We start from the raw sequence: 13803 nt of genomic DNA, 5'->3' as shown, positions 1-13803 counted from the left end.
TGGGGCCAAGCTGTGTCTGGGACTCTGGAAGGAGTCACAAGCTTTCATTATTATCTTTTTAGTATTCAGTAAGTATCTTGTCTGTATTCTTTAGTATAGTATGGTATAATATAATAAATATGATATGATATAATATAATATTTAATTAGCCTTCTGATAAGATGGAGTCCTCCTCATCATTCTCTCTCCTCGTTGGGGTTGCCTGAATTTACAATACTTAATCACATCCAAGAGGAACTTTATCATCTCAGATATTTGGTTATTTGACTTGGTTCGATGTCTGCAGCACCTAAATATTTCACCAGTGGCTGGTTACTTCTTTTATAAAAAAGTCACAAGGTGTGTAGCACATAAATATTTCACCAGTGGCTGGTTCCTTCCTTCATAAAAAAGTCACAAGGTGGCCTTGGCATGTTTTCTGTCTGACAGATGGCCACATCTCAATTAGCACTAAGCTGTGCCTTTCCTCTCTACCTCCAAAGGCCAGTGCAAGGCAGCACAAAAATGACACAGTTCCCTCTCCCTTGGAGGTGCCCATACTGGTCAAAGAGCCACCTTTTGGACAGGAAAGCATTGCTGCCAGAACTTGCTGTAAGGCTTCCTGGAAGAATCCCAAAAAGTTCAAAAACGAGGGCTGTATGCAGTGAGGCAAGGCACAGATGGCAAAAGAAAGGCAGTGCGGGTTTTTTTTTCTGAGCCTCTGAGTCTCCCAGCTCCTGGACAAATGAGAAACTGGACTGCTTTGGCTGAATTCAAGCAACTTGTCTAAGGCAAAGGAGATACAGACAACCCTTCCTAGAGACTGGAATACATAAAAGGTTAGTGCTGTCCCACTTTTCCTAACAGGTCCCTCCAAATTAATTTAGCTCCAGATGCAAAGACCTCCTTCATCCTCCTGGCAGATGATATCTAGCAGCCACTTCTGGTTTAATTAGGCAGACAGTGATTGTGTTTAGATTTTTCCTCTGTTGCAAGTAAGTATGCATATCCAGTTTATAAAGAAGAGTTCAAAGCAATGAAATATTTGATCTTGAGCTAAGCTACATCATTCACTCAGCCAAAAAATTGTATCTTTTGCTTGTCGATTTGCTGTGAATACAGAATAAGAAAAAAACGTGCTCAGCTTGGCTTAATCCAAACTCTCATTTTTATTCTGGTTTCAGAACTACCAGCAAACAAATCAACATGAACCTCAGCACCCACACAGCTCAGCCATTTCAGCTAACCAATTTTTCTTTCTCAGAAAGTTAAAAGCACTCCTGGCTACGCCTTTGGGGTTGGATCCAATTACATGGATTGGATTCTTTTTGCCTTTGGCAAGAAGAAATTACAGATTTTGGGCTACTTCCTGATTGCTCTGTTCCATCACTCTGAATTATAATCAAGCTACATATGGTTGAGACCATACCAATAATTCTGGTGCCAGGATTTTTGACTGACAGCATGAGACAAAAGCCCTGCACAACTTGGAGCACAGGGTCCTGGGGCCTAGTTGTGCCCTCTGAGTGATGAGCAATTCTTTGGGTATTGTAGACCTGAAGGTCATTATTTTTATTCTGTAAATTCCAGCTCTCAGCCCTTCTCCAAAACCTTCACCTTTCCATCCCCTCCCTCTCCTTCTGCTAGCTGTGCACCACAGGAAGATTTAGCAGAAGGAGTGCAGTGAAAGATTTAAGCCGGGTTCTTCTGCTATGAAGAGGAAGTTCTTCTGTGGTGATCTCCAAAATCTGGGCTCCAGTCTCGTACTGAGAACAGGCAGGGGGAGCAGCACCTGGTGTGTCCTCTCTCCTTGTCTCTCCGGTGATAGGTGGTGCTGCTGCTCTTCCTACAGACCACCAGCACACTTGCAAGGCTCTGCCTTTCCTCTGTCTCACTCGTGGTGTCCCAAGCATGCATCATATCATCCCAGACTCTGGCTTTGGGCAGCTGAGGAGCACAGTGAAACCTGACTCTCCCAAGAGCATTTCAGCACCTCAGTGGGTGCAGCAGTTAATGGTTCTCTGGAATCCAGGAATGCTGCCTACCACAAAGCTCTGTTCCCACAGCACTGTGTGTGTGGCTCCCAGACCAGGACTCTCTCCTGCTTTCACTCTGTGCTGGTTCCCAACTGGTTTGGCCCTGGAGCTTTCAGAGCAGCTCTGTCTCCAAGGGCTCTCCCAGGCTGTGGTGCAGAGCTCCCAGGGCACCCAAGATCAGGACTGAGTGCTGTTCCTCAGGGTGCCTCCACTGAAGGCAGTGGCCAATTGTTGGGTCAGCACTCCCCCTGTAACAGCCCTGCTCACAGTGACTCGTGGTGAAATGATTTCCCTGAAGCTGTAGTGACCTATGCCTGCAAAGTCTCATCCCTTCTTTGCCTCCTACAAACCTGCATTTTGTAAGAAAAGCTGTTTGTACATCTCTGGTCATTTCTGCTTCCAGGTGGCATTTCCTTTTTGACATCCTGCCTTGATGGCTCCCAAATCCCTAGTTCCTCACAGACAGACACTGAAGGACCACAGATGCTCACAAGCCATCATGGGCTGCCCTGCTCCAACAGCCATCAGACCCAGGGATGTGCACTTTCTTCCTCCCCACCTTTGCCCCTTTCAAATATCTCTTTGTGCTCCTCTTTGTGCTTCTGCCTGCACAGCAACTTTCCTGCATCTCCATCAGCTGTGGAGGAAAGCACCTTTAGAAACAAAAAGAAAGGGTTAGTTACCACTGCTAGACACATGAACCCCCCAATTACTTGCCATGAGAATCTGTGAACTGTGCTGGCACAATGCATTGAGGATGCACTGCACAACCTGGTATTGAGGAGGACTCTCAGTGATGCTGCTGCACCTGAAGAGAAACCACCAAAATCACAAACAAGCCTGCTGCAGTTCACCTGCCCCACCACAGGCCCCTCTCTGTTGCTATTTGAAGAACTTTCTTCAAAAGTCAGCAGGGTACCACTGAGCTGCAAATATAAAAATCAAATCAGGCACAGTCATCACCTTTCCAGCAAAAGGAACAGGACAATTTATGGCAAATGTAGTGCCATAGGAAAGTGGCATAATTAAAACTAGTTTATTATGAGTGAATTAGTGTATTGGTAAATTCTTTGATGGTTTTGGGCAAGAGAAGAGGCCAACTAAAAGAAAGGGAGAAGTATGTCCTGGTCTGTAGCAGTGGTTGCAACCCCTGTCATTGTTGGATCGTGATTTTGCTCCTCTACTTAGATTTTCTTTGTTCTGCTGAAAAATTCAAGTAAACCAAATGAGTCCAGGTTTCCTCATGGACACAAAGTGCCATGGTGTTCCCAGACTGAAGGAAGAATGTGCTCAGTTTGGTTCAGGGAGAAAGGCAAATGCAGAGGAAATTATTACTTCCCTGATGTCACTGAATCTCACTTTGATAACATTATGGAAAAAAAAAAACCCACCCTATTTTGGAAGTGTCAGAAGGAAACAAACTGCCTGGAAGCAAGAAGATTTGATTTGATGATCCAGAAATCCCTTCCCCCATCCATTCTGCATAAATGAAGTTTTTTTCTTAAAAAAAATCCCAATAAATCTGTTTGGATTTCCCCCTATTTCACAAATAAATTTGGTCCCTAAAAAATGAATTTCAGCAGGAATTCACCATCCATCCAAACCAGCTGGTATCTCCAATCAGTAGCAGTGATGGCTGATGAATTTGCACTGTAGGAGCAGAAATACCTTTGGCTGCAAGCCAACCCCTCCTTAAAGTTATGTCCCTGTACAAGCAGGATGGAAAGGCCTAAAAGTGTTACTTGGTAAAGGCATAATGATGGTGATTAAGAGACTTCTATTCACAAGAAAGTAAAGGTGGAAAACACTCTGGAGAATCAGCGTGATCATAATTTGGGGCTATTTCTTTCCGCTGATTATGTATGAATCGTCTCCCAGTGCCTATTACATTATGGAAGAAACTGTTTTCTCTTAGACACAAAGCCTCCCTGAACTCCAGATAACTCAGGAATGAACAGGGGACCAGATATTTAGATGGAGAGAAAAATCTTCTGTGAGTACCACTAGGATATACTAAACACCAAGTGAGTCTGGAACACCAATAAAATTTTGTTGAAGAGCAGAAAACAGGGCTGGGGAAAACCCCTAAGATGGGATCAAGTGAGTTAACGTATGCTTTGAATCTTGAACATTCTCCTTCAGCAAAGATTTGGCATGCCTGCTTTGGGGACTATGAATAACAAATGATAAGCAAGCAGTGAGAAGCAGAACCCATAACCCAGAGAGGTGGAGGCAACAAAAATGCACCAGGGCTTTCCATCCTCGTGTCTCTGTCCCTGTAGAGGCAAAGGGAAGCAGTGATCTAAACGGAGCATGTGATTTCCCAGCAGCGTTTTGAGCCGTGGATGTTGAAGCATCTAGAAAGAAGTGGTGACAGAGAAGCTTTTAGGCAAATGACTTGGCTAGCAGGGCTGTTGGGGATGGAAAGAGGAGTGGATGAGCACGGCTTACCCCTGTCACGCAGGATTGTTAGGAGAGCGGGGAACACCCCTCGATGCCGTGGGACGCAGCGCAGCGCGCTCGGCATTACGCTATAAAAATAAAACACAAACATTTAAAGTTCTCCAGAGCTGCTGGAGCTTCTCCATGGTCCTGGGGAGCTGTGCCGGGGTGCTGGCAGTGCCCTGGTGGCCTGGGGGAGCAGTGCCGGAGTCCCTCGGCAGCCGGGCTGGGGCGAGAGGAGCGGTGCCCGCCAGGGTTCGCTGAGCCCGGGTGTGCGGGGAACAGAGGAGAATGGAAGGGAAAAAGGCCTGGAGAGGAGGAGGAGAGGGAGCAGAGGGGGGTCGGAGAGGGGAGGGCTTTGCCATACTCACCCGGGGCGGGGGTTACACACCGAGGGATGGGAGGCTGCTCCTGCTGCGCTGCAGAAGGAAAGTTGGCCGCGCTGCCGCGCAGGGCTCCTTCTCCTCCTGCCTCTCTCCCTCCGCCTGCCTCTCTCTCTCTCTCTCTCCCTCCCTCCTCCTTTTCCTCCTCCTCCTCCCGAGCCCACAGTGCCGCCGAGGCGGTGCAGGCGGCGCAGCCCCTTCTCCGCCGGCGCTGAGCATCCCCCGGGCCCGGTCCCCGCCGCCGCCCCCGCCGCGGGGATGCTGCCGGGCGGAGCGCCCGGGCGCTGAGCCGCCCCTCCGGGAGCACCGCGCCGCGGGTCACCTTGCAGGGAGGTGAGTGACCCCCCAGCCCAGCCTGTCCCATCCCCTCCGGGCAGCCATGCGCCAAACGCCCGCTCCGCCGCATCCCCGGAGCATCCATCCCCCGGAGCATCCTCCGGAGCGCGGAGCGGAGGCGGGGGCACCGCGGCTCCCGCAGCCGCCGCGGCCGAGGGACTCCGGGGGAGCGCAGGGAAGCGCGGGGGCTGAGCGGGGCCGCCCGCAGAGGTGCTTCCCCGATGCCCTGCGGAAAGCCCAAATTACCATGGCCGGTCTTGCCCGGCGGGGTCTGGAATGAGAAGAGGCTTTTCCAGTGCGCGGCGAGATTGGGAACATTGGAAGGGAAAGTGCGCGCGGGGTTCTCCTTTTCCCTTCCCTCCTCTTCCCCGAGAGGAATCCCACCTAGCGCACTGTGGCAGCTTTTCCTCCCGGCTCCCGTCCGCCCTGCCAGCCCAGGGAAGGGGGAGAGGGGTTGTGCAGGGGTCTGCGGGGGCAGAGCCCCAGCCGGGGGCAGGCAGAGCTCCGGAGGTGCTGAGCTCCTGGCGGCCGCAGCTGCCCGCTCCCCTCGCTATCCTGCTCCGGAGAGGCGCCGGACTGAATTTCTTTGCCTTCCCATGGTCTAGTTTGAGAGCAGTGAGAGCTAAGTTGGGGAAAGGGATGGTTGAAGCAAGGAGGCAGCAGTGGTCCCCGCTATCGGTGGCAGTGGGGTGACATTGGGGGAGTCCCCCGTGCCTGCCACGTCCTTCTGGGTGGGGTACCCGGGTACCACTAAAGCATCCCGCAGGGGGTCAGTTCTTCCGTGGGAAGAGGCTGGCAGCGCACTGAGACCTTTCTGGAACTGACACTCCAGGAGTAGGAGCCTTCCTGGAGCAGGATGGGTAGCACTCCCCAGCCAGGAGCGTGCTGCAGGGGGAGAGGTGCAAGGGTCTGTGTGGGACTGGCTGTGGTGGTGGGGCATAAACGCCCCCCAGCCTGGGCAGAACAGGGAGCAGGAGTGGCAGGAGTTGCTCCAGAGAGCAATCTGTTGAACTGTGCCTTTAAAATCACCGGAGGGAAGCTGTAGCCTCTGATAGAATTAAAAAAAAAAAAAAATCATCTAAACTTTGCAGATAGATTAAATATTCAAATTACAGTTAATTAGATATTAATCTGGTGTAAACAGAGCATTAGCAACAATTAAAAGATGCTTTGATGGTCTTAAAGTCAAGATGATGCATTAACTGGCAGATTGAGGGGGATATTTGTGTATCCTAAAAAGCAGTCAGAACCGAGAATACACTTTCCTACATTCATGTATTTAAACGACTTAGTTTTAATTATAGTTAATTAACTGTCATCTTTAAAGTAGCTGCAAGTTGATGGTCTGTATTAATTTCAAATTACCTTGCTCCTAAGACAAAGACTGATTTTACTGGACAAGGTGACATTTTATTGGCAGTTTTGGTAACTAGAGATCGTGCCAGGGTAGGATAAACTCATTTGTAGGAATTAAATGAAGTCTCCTCTCATTAGCTGGGCAGGCAGATGTCTCACACCACTGGTGCCACACACTCTGGAATAAATCTCACACACAGAGGAGGGCTCTTCCTTATACAAATGCAGATGTAATGCAGTACTGGTGTACACAGGCACCACCACAACACATTTAAGTTGAGGAAGGATGCTCTCAGGGTTTAAAATGCTTTTTCTTCTGAGGACAGTATTAGAGAAAATGTGCAATGTGTTTGGATAAGGTTTTTTATCTTTTTTTCTCTCTACAGCAAATTCATATCTGCAGACAGCTTTAAAATGCTTCTAGTAGAGTTATTTAATACTGTCCATGTGGCTGTTAAGATTGCAGATTACATATGTGGTTATTAAGAGCCCAAATTTTGTCATCTTCACTTTGGAGACTCAAATTTTTACAGGTTATGGTTTGTACAGTTCAATTGGGGAAAAAAAAAAGGAAAAATAACTGCAGAGGTGCGCACAGGAGAAAAATACTCAGCGTGTTCATTGGCTTTGCTTTGACAAACATGAAGAGTGGCTGTGTGTAAGTGTCTGAATACACATCCTCCAGATATCATGTCAGTTGTTTCTGAGTGCCCTTTCTCTGGCAAAAAAAAAAAGCTGGAAACTACTTTGAATAATAGGGTCACAGCAAAATGTTCATCTTCAGATGTAGATGCCTGTGACCCTGAGGATTCACGTGGGGCTGCTCTAACCTGTAGCACCTGAGAATCAAAAGATTTTGTAATTTCAATTTTGGTGCTGTAAAATCACAAGAGTGACAAACTGGTTGTTTTCACTGCACAAGCAAAGACTGCATTTTGAAGCAGTGGTGCAGTGCATGAGTGGTGTGAGTCCATGCATGCCTTTAGCAGTGCCAGTTTTATACCTGGCATCCCTATGGATGTGTATGTGCATGTGTGTCCCTATAAAACCTGAATTTGCAAAGTCCCCTCATTTATCAATAACTGTCCAAATCTGTGCTGCATTTCTGTCCTTATGCTTTGAGGCTTGACAGAGGCACGAGAAGAATGAACTGACTGTTCACACCAAGTTGGCATAATTCTGGCTGAATTTTGATGGGGTTTGTGTGCTTTGATTGACTGCTCAGACACCTTAAAAATCCCCAGGCAGAACAAAGAACTCTAAAATGGTATTTGCTAAAGGACAGAATCATAAAATGGTTTGGGTTGCAAGGGATACTAAGGTTAAGTAGTTCCAAACCCCCTGCCATGGACAGGGATGCATTCCACTAGCTCAGGCTGCTCAGGACCCATCCAACCAGAAAACTTCCAGGGATGGGACATAATCAAACAGTTCAGCTTCTAGAGAAAGGACCTAGGAAAGGCATCCAGCCTGGTGGCAGGTGCTGCAGGGCAGCTGTGCTCAGTGTGCTGCTTCAGGACATCTCCCACAGCAGCTGCCCCCCACATGCAATGACTTATCCAGTCCTCTCCCAGTGGGTGATGTCCCCATGTCACCCACCCAGCTTCCAGCTCCTATCCCTGTGCTCTTTGCAGGAAAACAATCTCCTCTCTTCCTCAACATGTGAGCTGCATGTGGTTCACAAAATCATGGAGGCAAGGTTGTGATGTGGATATGCTGCCAGCCGAAAGTCTGTGCCTCCCATACACAAGTCCCTGAGGTCCTATATCCCTTCTCCTCCCAGAGAACAAAGAGGACAGGGCTTTTCTTCATGTTCAGACAATGCCCTGACTCCAATAGGCATCAGCATGACTCATTTCCATTTTTGTTTCTGCAGGGAGGGGTGAGTGTAGGGTTAATAAAGGTCTGTAAAGGTCAAACTATGCCCCACTGATGCTGCTGCTTCATTTTCCCCTGCCTGCCCTGTGTGCCTGCAGCTACCACTCTTGCCATGGCTAAATCACTTACTCTGTAAGGCTTTTGTCCCATGGTATAGTCCTGGCTCTGCAATTTTTCTGTCTTATGGAGCACAGCTGATTTTATGGCCCCAGAAGCATCTGTTTACTCTAATCATCCTTGCCCAGATGAACTGACTCCAGTAATTTTGCAGTGTTTTTCTAGCAAAGTGACTTACAGCCCTGGAGTGCTTTGCTTGGGGCAGGAGGGACAGAAACTTCCATTTTGCACCGAGTCTGCACCAGCACACTGTCTTCCTGTTGTGTCAGCTCTTTATTTCCCATCTGTGCTTCAGGAATACCTCAAGCCCAGCCTGGAGCACAGCACTGGGGGTTTTACATGCAGAGAGAGTGTGAGGCAGTGTCCTGCCCTGCTTTGCTCCCTGCCTGCAGGGTGGGAAAGCAAGCAGAGGCAGAGAGCAGGGTGTGTGCAAGAACTGGGCTCTGGGGGCTTGGCTGCCCATCAGGAATGAGGCTGGAGAGAGTTGGCAGGGCCAGTCCTGCATCCACATTTGGGTGCTCCTGTCTGTGTCACAAGTTAAACAGGGACTTTAGGTCCAAGGAGAGGCACAGGATTCAGCCAGCAGGCAAAGAAAGAGGGCCAGGGGATGCTGTGATGTTGGTATTCATGGGAGAGACTTCCATCTTCTCTTTTGGAAGCTCTTAGAGTAAGAATTGCTCCTCATGGCTCAATCTCCCCAGTTTGAAATGGGGGGTTGGAATAGGATGCTCCTGCTCTGCAGTATTGGGGATCCTCTTGAAAACACAGCAGGAAAAACACAGCCAGACTTTCTGACTACTTTCACTCTGCAGAGTAATTGCCAGAAGTGGTGCAGGTGTCAAGGTGCTTTTACACCAGTGCCTGCCACCCAGGGTTATTAACACCAGAGCAAGATGCTCTTAGTCAGGCCAGGTATTTATTATCTGGAAAGTGCTGTGAATGAAAAAAGTTATGAGTTCAGACTGAACCCCACTAAGAATTAAGGCTGAAAAATTTGAGTCGTGAAGGAGAATTGCTGCAGAAGTCTGAATGTGTCTTTTTTTTTTTTTTTAATTGGAGGCAACTTGAGGCATAGTGAATTAAGGGCCAGCTTGTTCAATTAAAAATAAATAAATGAAACATTGCATTTCATTTTAGCTCAGGCAAAATAATTCCATCTGCTCAAAAGGAAATACTTTGTTGCAGGAATAACATTATTATATATTAGGTCAACACAAGGTAATTCCTCCTTTCTTCCCCACTCCATTCTTTAGTTCAGATACTGAATTAAGCAATCAATTATTCAGGCAGATATGCAGATGGTAATTGTTTTAACATATATCTCTGCACAGGCAATCAAGAGACCTGGATTTTATTTCCAGCTCTGTCTTGACATGACCTTGGGCAGTTCACCATTCTCCAAGTTCCTGGTTTTTAGGAGGACAGATCACATCTCACAGCAGATTTGCTGCATATTGGTAATACTAAAATAGCATGGAGGTCTTTTTAATTCCACTGTTAGCAATGAAACATTTAGCTATCACTAATGCATGCATTCCTAATTTTCCCAGTGTGAGTAAGTTGCACTGCCTTACGAAACTCCCTGTAGTTTACTTAATAGAGTAAAAGGAATTCCAGCTGCTGAAATACAGCATTCCCTTGAAACAAAACCTACTTTAATAAGCCCGGCTAAATCAAAGAAGGAAAATACAAGTGGGAAAGGGGTTTTTTCCTTCATTTTGTTAAATATTTCACTTTGTAATCAGCACTCCAGATCCATACATTGCCTGTGATTTCTGTCATGCATAAGGTCTGTATTTGTTGTTGCAGTTTCTAAATGTCTGGAATGCCTCAAACCAGTTCTGAAGCTTATTGCACTGTGCTTTAGAAACTCCCTCTTACCTGAGAGCTCATTGCCAGGGAATCTGCAACTTATGAGGGGCTTGACTGCTCTTCAAGAGAGCTTTTCTCCCCTCTGCTTTCTCTGCACTGGCAGAGGGGAAACCAGCTTCAAACCCAGGGGCATTTTGTTGAATCTGATAATCCTGGGGCTGAATCACCTTCTGCTGGTGGCACAAAGGGTCACTATTACCACTTCTTGCCATGCTGGTGATTGAGCATCACTGAGGGATTTGGGAGCAGTACTTTTGGGGAGCGTGGGAGACAGGTGGGAACCTGTAAGGATCAGAGGGATTCAAATCATGGGATGATCAAGTTGAAGGAATCTCAGGAGGTCTGCAGCTCTATTTCCTGCTCAGAGAGGTCAACTGGGATCACACCACAATCCTCACAGCTTCATTCAGTTGGGTCTTCAAAACCTGCAAGGATGGAGACTGCAAATCCTCATTGGGCAGCTTTTTCCCAATGTGCTTGACTGTCTTCATGGGGAAAAGGTTTCTGCTGACATCCAGCAGCCCCATGCAGAAGCACACGAGTTTTTGATGCTTTCTTCCTGGCTGATGACCTGCCAGATCTGCAGGGAATGGCAGAGGGTACAGCCTCAGGCTTTGACAGCAGATGGGGACTCTGCCTTCAGCCTCACTTGCCTTCACCTTCCAGTTTTCTTGCCAACAAACCAGTCTGCTGGGCTGGTGGTGCTTGGTCTGTGTGGATGAATGTCCTTCTGGCCTGCTCTGAGGAGGTGGCTGGGGCTGCTCAGCCACAGCCCAATGTTTCAACTCTATGGCTTGCCCAGAATTCAGGGGTTTGCATTCAGAGTTTCCCAACTGCTTATTCACACAGGACACTGGGTGCCTGGCGAGGGTCTCCAGAAGGCTGAAGAGCCCTTAAGCTGTGCAAAGTCCCATGGAGAGAGGAGGAAAGGAGCATCCTGCCAGGTCCCAGGAGAGCAAAGGAGTTTTGGGATGGTGGGCAGTAACAGAGCTGGCTTCTGCTCAAACCTGGGGCACAGCATTTCGCTGTTCTCTCGCTGCCCTCCTTACAGCTGGCATTTCTCTGTCTCACACCCTGTGCTTAATTAGTTTGTCAGGCACTGTCATCATAGCAGGAGGCTGCAGAACACCCAGCAGAGCGTGGCTCTCAGTGCAGCTCCTCACTGTAGCTGGGCTCTGCTGTAACACCAGTGATAGCTTAATAAACCACAGCATTGCAGGCTAGAGATCTTGGCACTGCTTGCAGCTTCTTATTAAAATAAGAAAGGAGGAGGGGGGAATCCAAGAAATTGGAAAGAGCGAAGGGTAAAGTAATTAATGGACTCACTTTTTATAGTAGACTGGGGTAAAAATGTCTAACCCCAAGGTAAACATTAGATTGAAGGTTGATATATTGATTATATATATCTATCTGTTAATAACTTGAACTTGGCTTTTCCTTCTGGTTCCAGTCTCAAGTATAAAAATGCAGAATTATTTCTGGTTGGCCTCAGTGCCAGTGAGTGATTTGTGGGACAATTAAAACCATGCAAAAACTGAAGAAACCTGAATCCACCCAATTAAAATTAACTCTGCATCTTGGAGCAGACTGAAAAGCTTTCTTATTTCAAGAGCTCTGATGAATTTCATTTTCCTGTCAACATCATTCTGAAACCTCACTGTGGCCATAGGTGATGAGAGCTTTTTTATGCTTTGAATGTTGGCTTCCTGCATAGAAGGCACCCTCCCAGTTTCCTCAGGTGGTCTGTCAGAGGTCACCTGCTCTGGCACTGACATCCAGGGATTCTGGGCTGCAGGGAACCTGGAAACTAGGGCAATCTTAATTTTAGGACAGGCTTGCAAGCCTGGCCCAGGCCATGTCCATGAGAGCCCCTGGTGAAAGTGGAGTGGCTGGATCCATGTGCAAGGGGTTCCTGCAGGCAGGACAAAGGCTCTGAGCCACTGGCACAGGTGCCTTTTGCCCCTAAGTGACCATGTGCCACTCTCTGTCACACTTCCATCTCAAGTTGGGGAATGCCATTCAGGAGAAATACTAATATAATTCTTTATTTCTCTTTTTCCCCGCTCTTAGTGTATTATCCTGCAAAGGCACGAGTCTCATCAGCCTCTTCCCATTAGGCAATACTCTTGCAGGGCCAAGAACAGTAGGGTCAGGCTCTGGTAGGGCAGGCAGCCAGCTGCAGATTAAAAAGCACCTGGGGTTAAAGCATTTACCCTGATTGCATGCTGCCATCCACATCTCCCTGCTGACCTTCCCTGAGGCACACTGCCTGCCCTGCTATGTGGGACTCCAGGGAGGATGTCCTGAGCAATGGACTATCCCTGTTATCAGGGGAGCTCTGTGAGGGAAGGATGCTCCCTGTCTTGTCCTCGCCTCATTTTGGATGTTTTTTCCCACTTTTTGTCCGTTACCAAGGGGAAAGTGTCACTCAGAATCTCCAATATTGGTTTACAACACTGGTTGAAATGCACAGAAGGTAAAGACCTGCCATATAGATGTTTAGATCCATGGTAGGGCTGAGAAACAAAGCAGCTCCAAGGCATGCAGTAAAACTGCCCTAAAATGGCATTTTCCTGAGTGCTGCTTAAGCCAGACTTTGCTGAAATGATGTGACCACAGGTAGGTGCAAGGCATGACCCAAGTTTTCCAGCCATTGATGCAGTGACAAAGTGTTGACCTCTTCATACATCTCTCTAGGAGGGCATTTATTTGTTTGGTTGGTGAGTCTTCTCCAATTTCTGCTACATCTGTGGCATATTCCTCCTGACCACTTCACTTTGCTTGTCAGGTGGCAGGAATAAGAGTGTTTGCAAGAGGGTTTGCAGTTTTTTGGGTGAAGGATTGATGGTTGATGTTACACATCAGGGAGTGTAGCATCAACCATCATGTTGGGAGAAACTGAGCGAAGTCTGAGAATTTACTCTTTAGTGGATGAGTGTTTCTCACCTTCTGCCCATGGGGATGTACTTTCATGCAGTTTCTTTGGGAGGAGGAAGTGGAAGGTTTGTGCTCAAGCAGCTGGAGGCCCAGCAGGATGCTCCTGCTACCTGGATTGCACATGGAACTTCCATGGGATCCCACCATGGTGGATTTTCTCTTCTGTAGCTTTCCTGCTGGTTCGCTTAAGAGAAGCACTGAACTACTTGACAACACAATAAAAATGGGGCCTCTGCATGTTAAACCAAGTGCTGTGAATGTAAACATGGCAGGACTCTGGGTCAAGCTCTCGTGTGTGTTAAACAAGTTTCTTGCTTAATTGGTAGCATTAAAACAGCTCTTAGCAGTGGTTTAAATACCTCTTGCATCCAAAAGAGAGACTGAAGGTGTTTGGAGTCTGGAGTTAAGAGGAAATAATACTGGGCTTTTGCTGGACATTGCTCTGTTAGAGGTTGTCTGACATAAAA

At 47.7% G+C, this 13803-nt stretch overlaps 1 protein-coding gene and 1 long non-coding RNA gene across 3 annotated transcripts in view; one reads left to right on the top strand and one right to left on the bottom strand.

Annotated features, from left to right (window-relative positions):
* Positions 1 to 1129: 1129 nt before the first annotated feature.
* LOC118684967 (uncharacterized) lies at positions 1130 to 4963 on the bottom strand. 2 transcript variants are annotated; one of them, XR_004979911.2, is made up of 3 exons: positions 4829 to 4963; positions 4467 to 4546; positions 1130 to 4372 (listed from the first exon to the last, which is right to left on the bottom strand). It is a non-coding gene; the product is annotated as an uncharacterized LOC118684967 (long non-coding RNA). The 2 variants fall into 2 exon arrangements; XR_004979910.2 differs by having other exon boundaries at positions 1130 to 4546.
* SYNDIG1 (synapse differentiation inducing 1) overlaps positions 4887 to 13803 on the top strand; it is a 51886-nt gene continuing 42969 nt past the window's right edge. The window contains exon 1 of the mRNA XM_036380271.2: positions 4887 to 5173. The gene's annotated coding sequence lies outside the window, so the exon portion shown is untranslated. The remainder of the gene's footprint in view (positions 5174 to 13803) is intronic.

This window comes from Molothrus ater, chromosome 3, assembly GCF_012460135.2.
Source record: "Molothrus ater isolate BHLD 08-10-18 breed brown headed cowbird chromosome 3, BPBGC_Mater_1.1, whole genome shotgun sequence".
Classification (NCBI taxonomy): Eukaryota; Metazoa; Chordata; class Aves; order Passeriformes; family Icteridae; genus Molothrus; species Molothrus ater.
The sequence above is the reverse complement of the archived record's forward strand: the minus strand, read 5'-3'. Positions and strand labels throughout refer to the sequence as shown.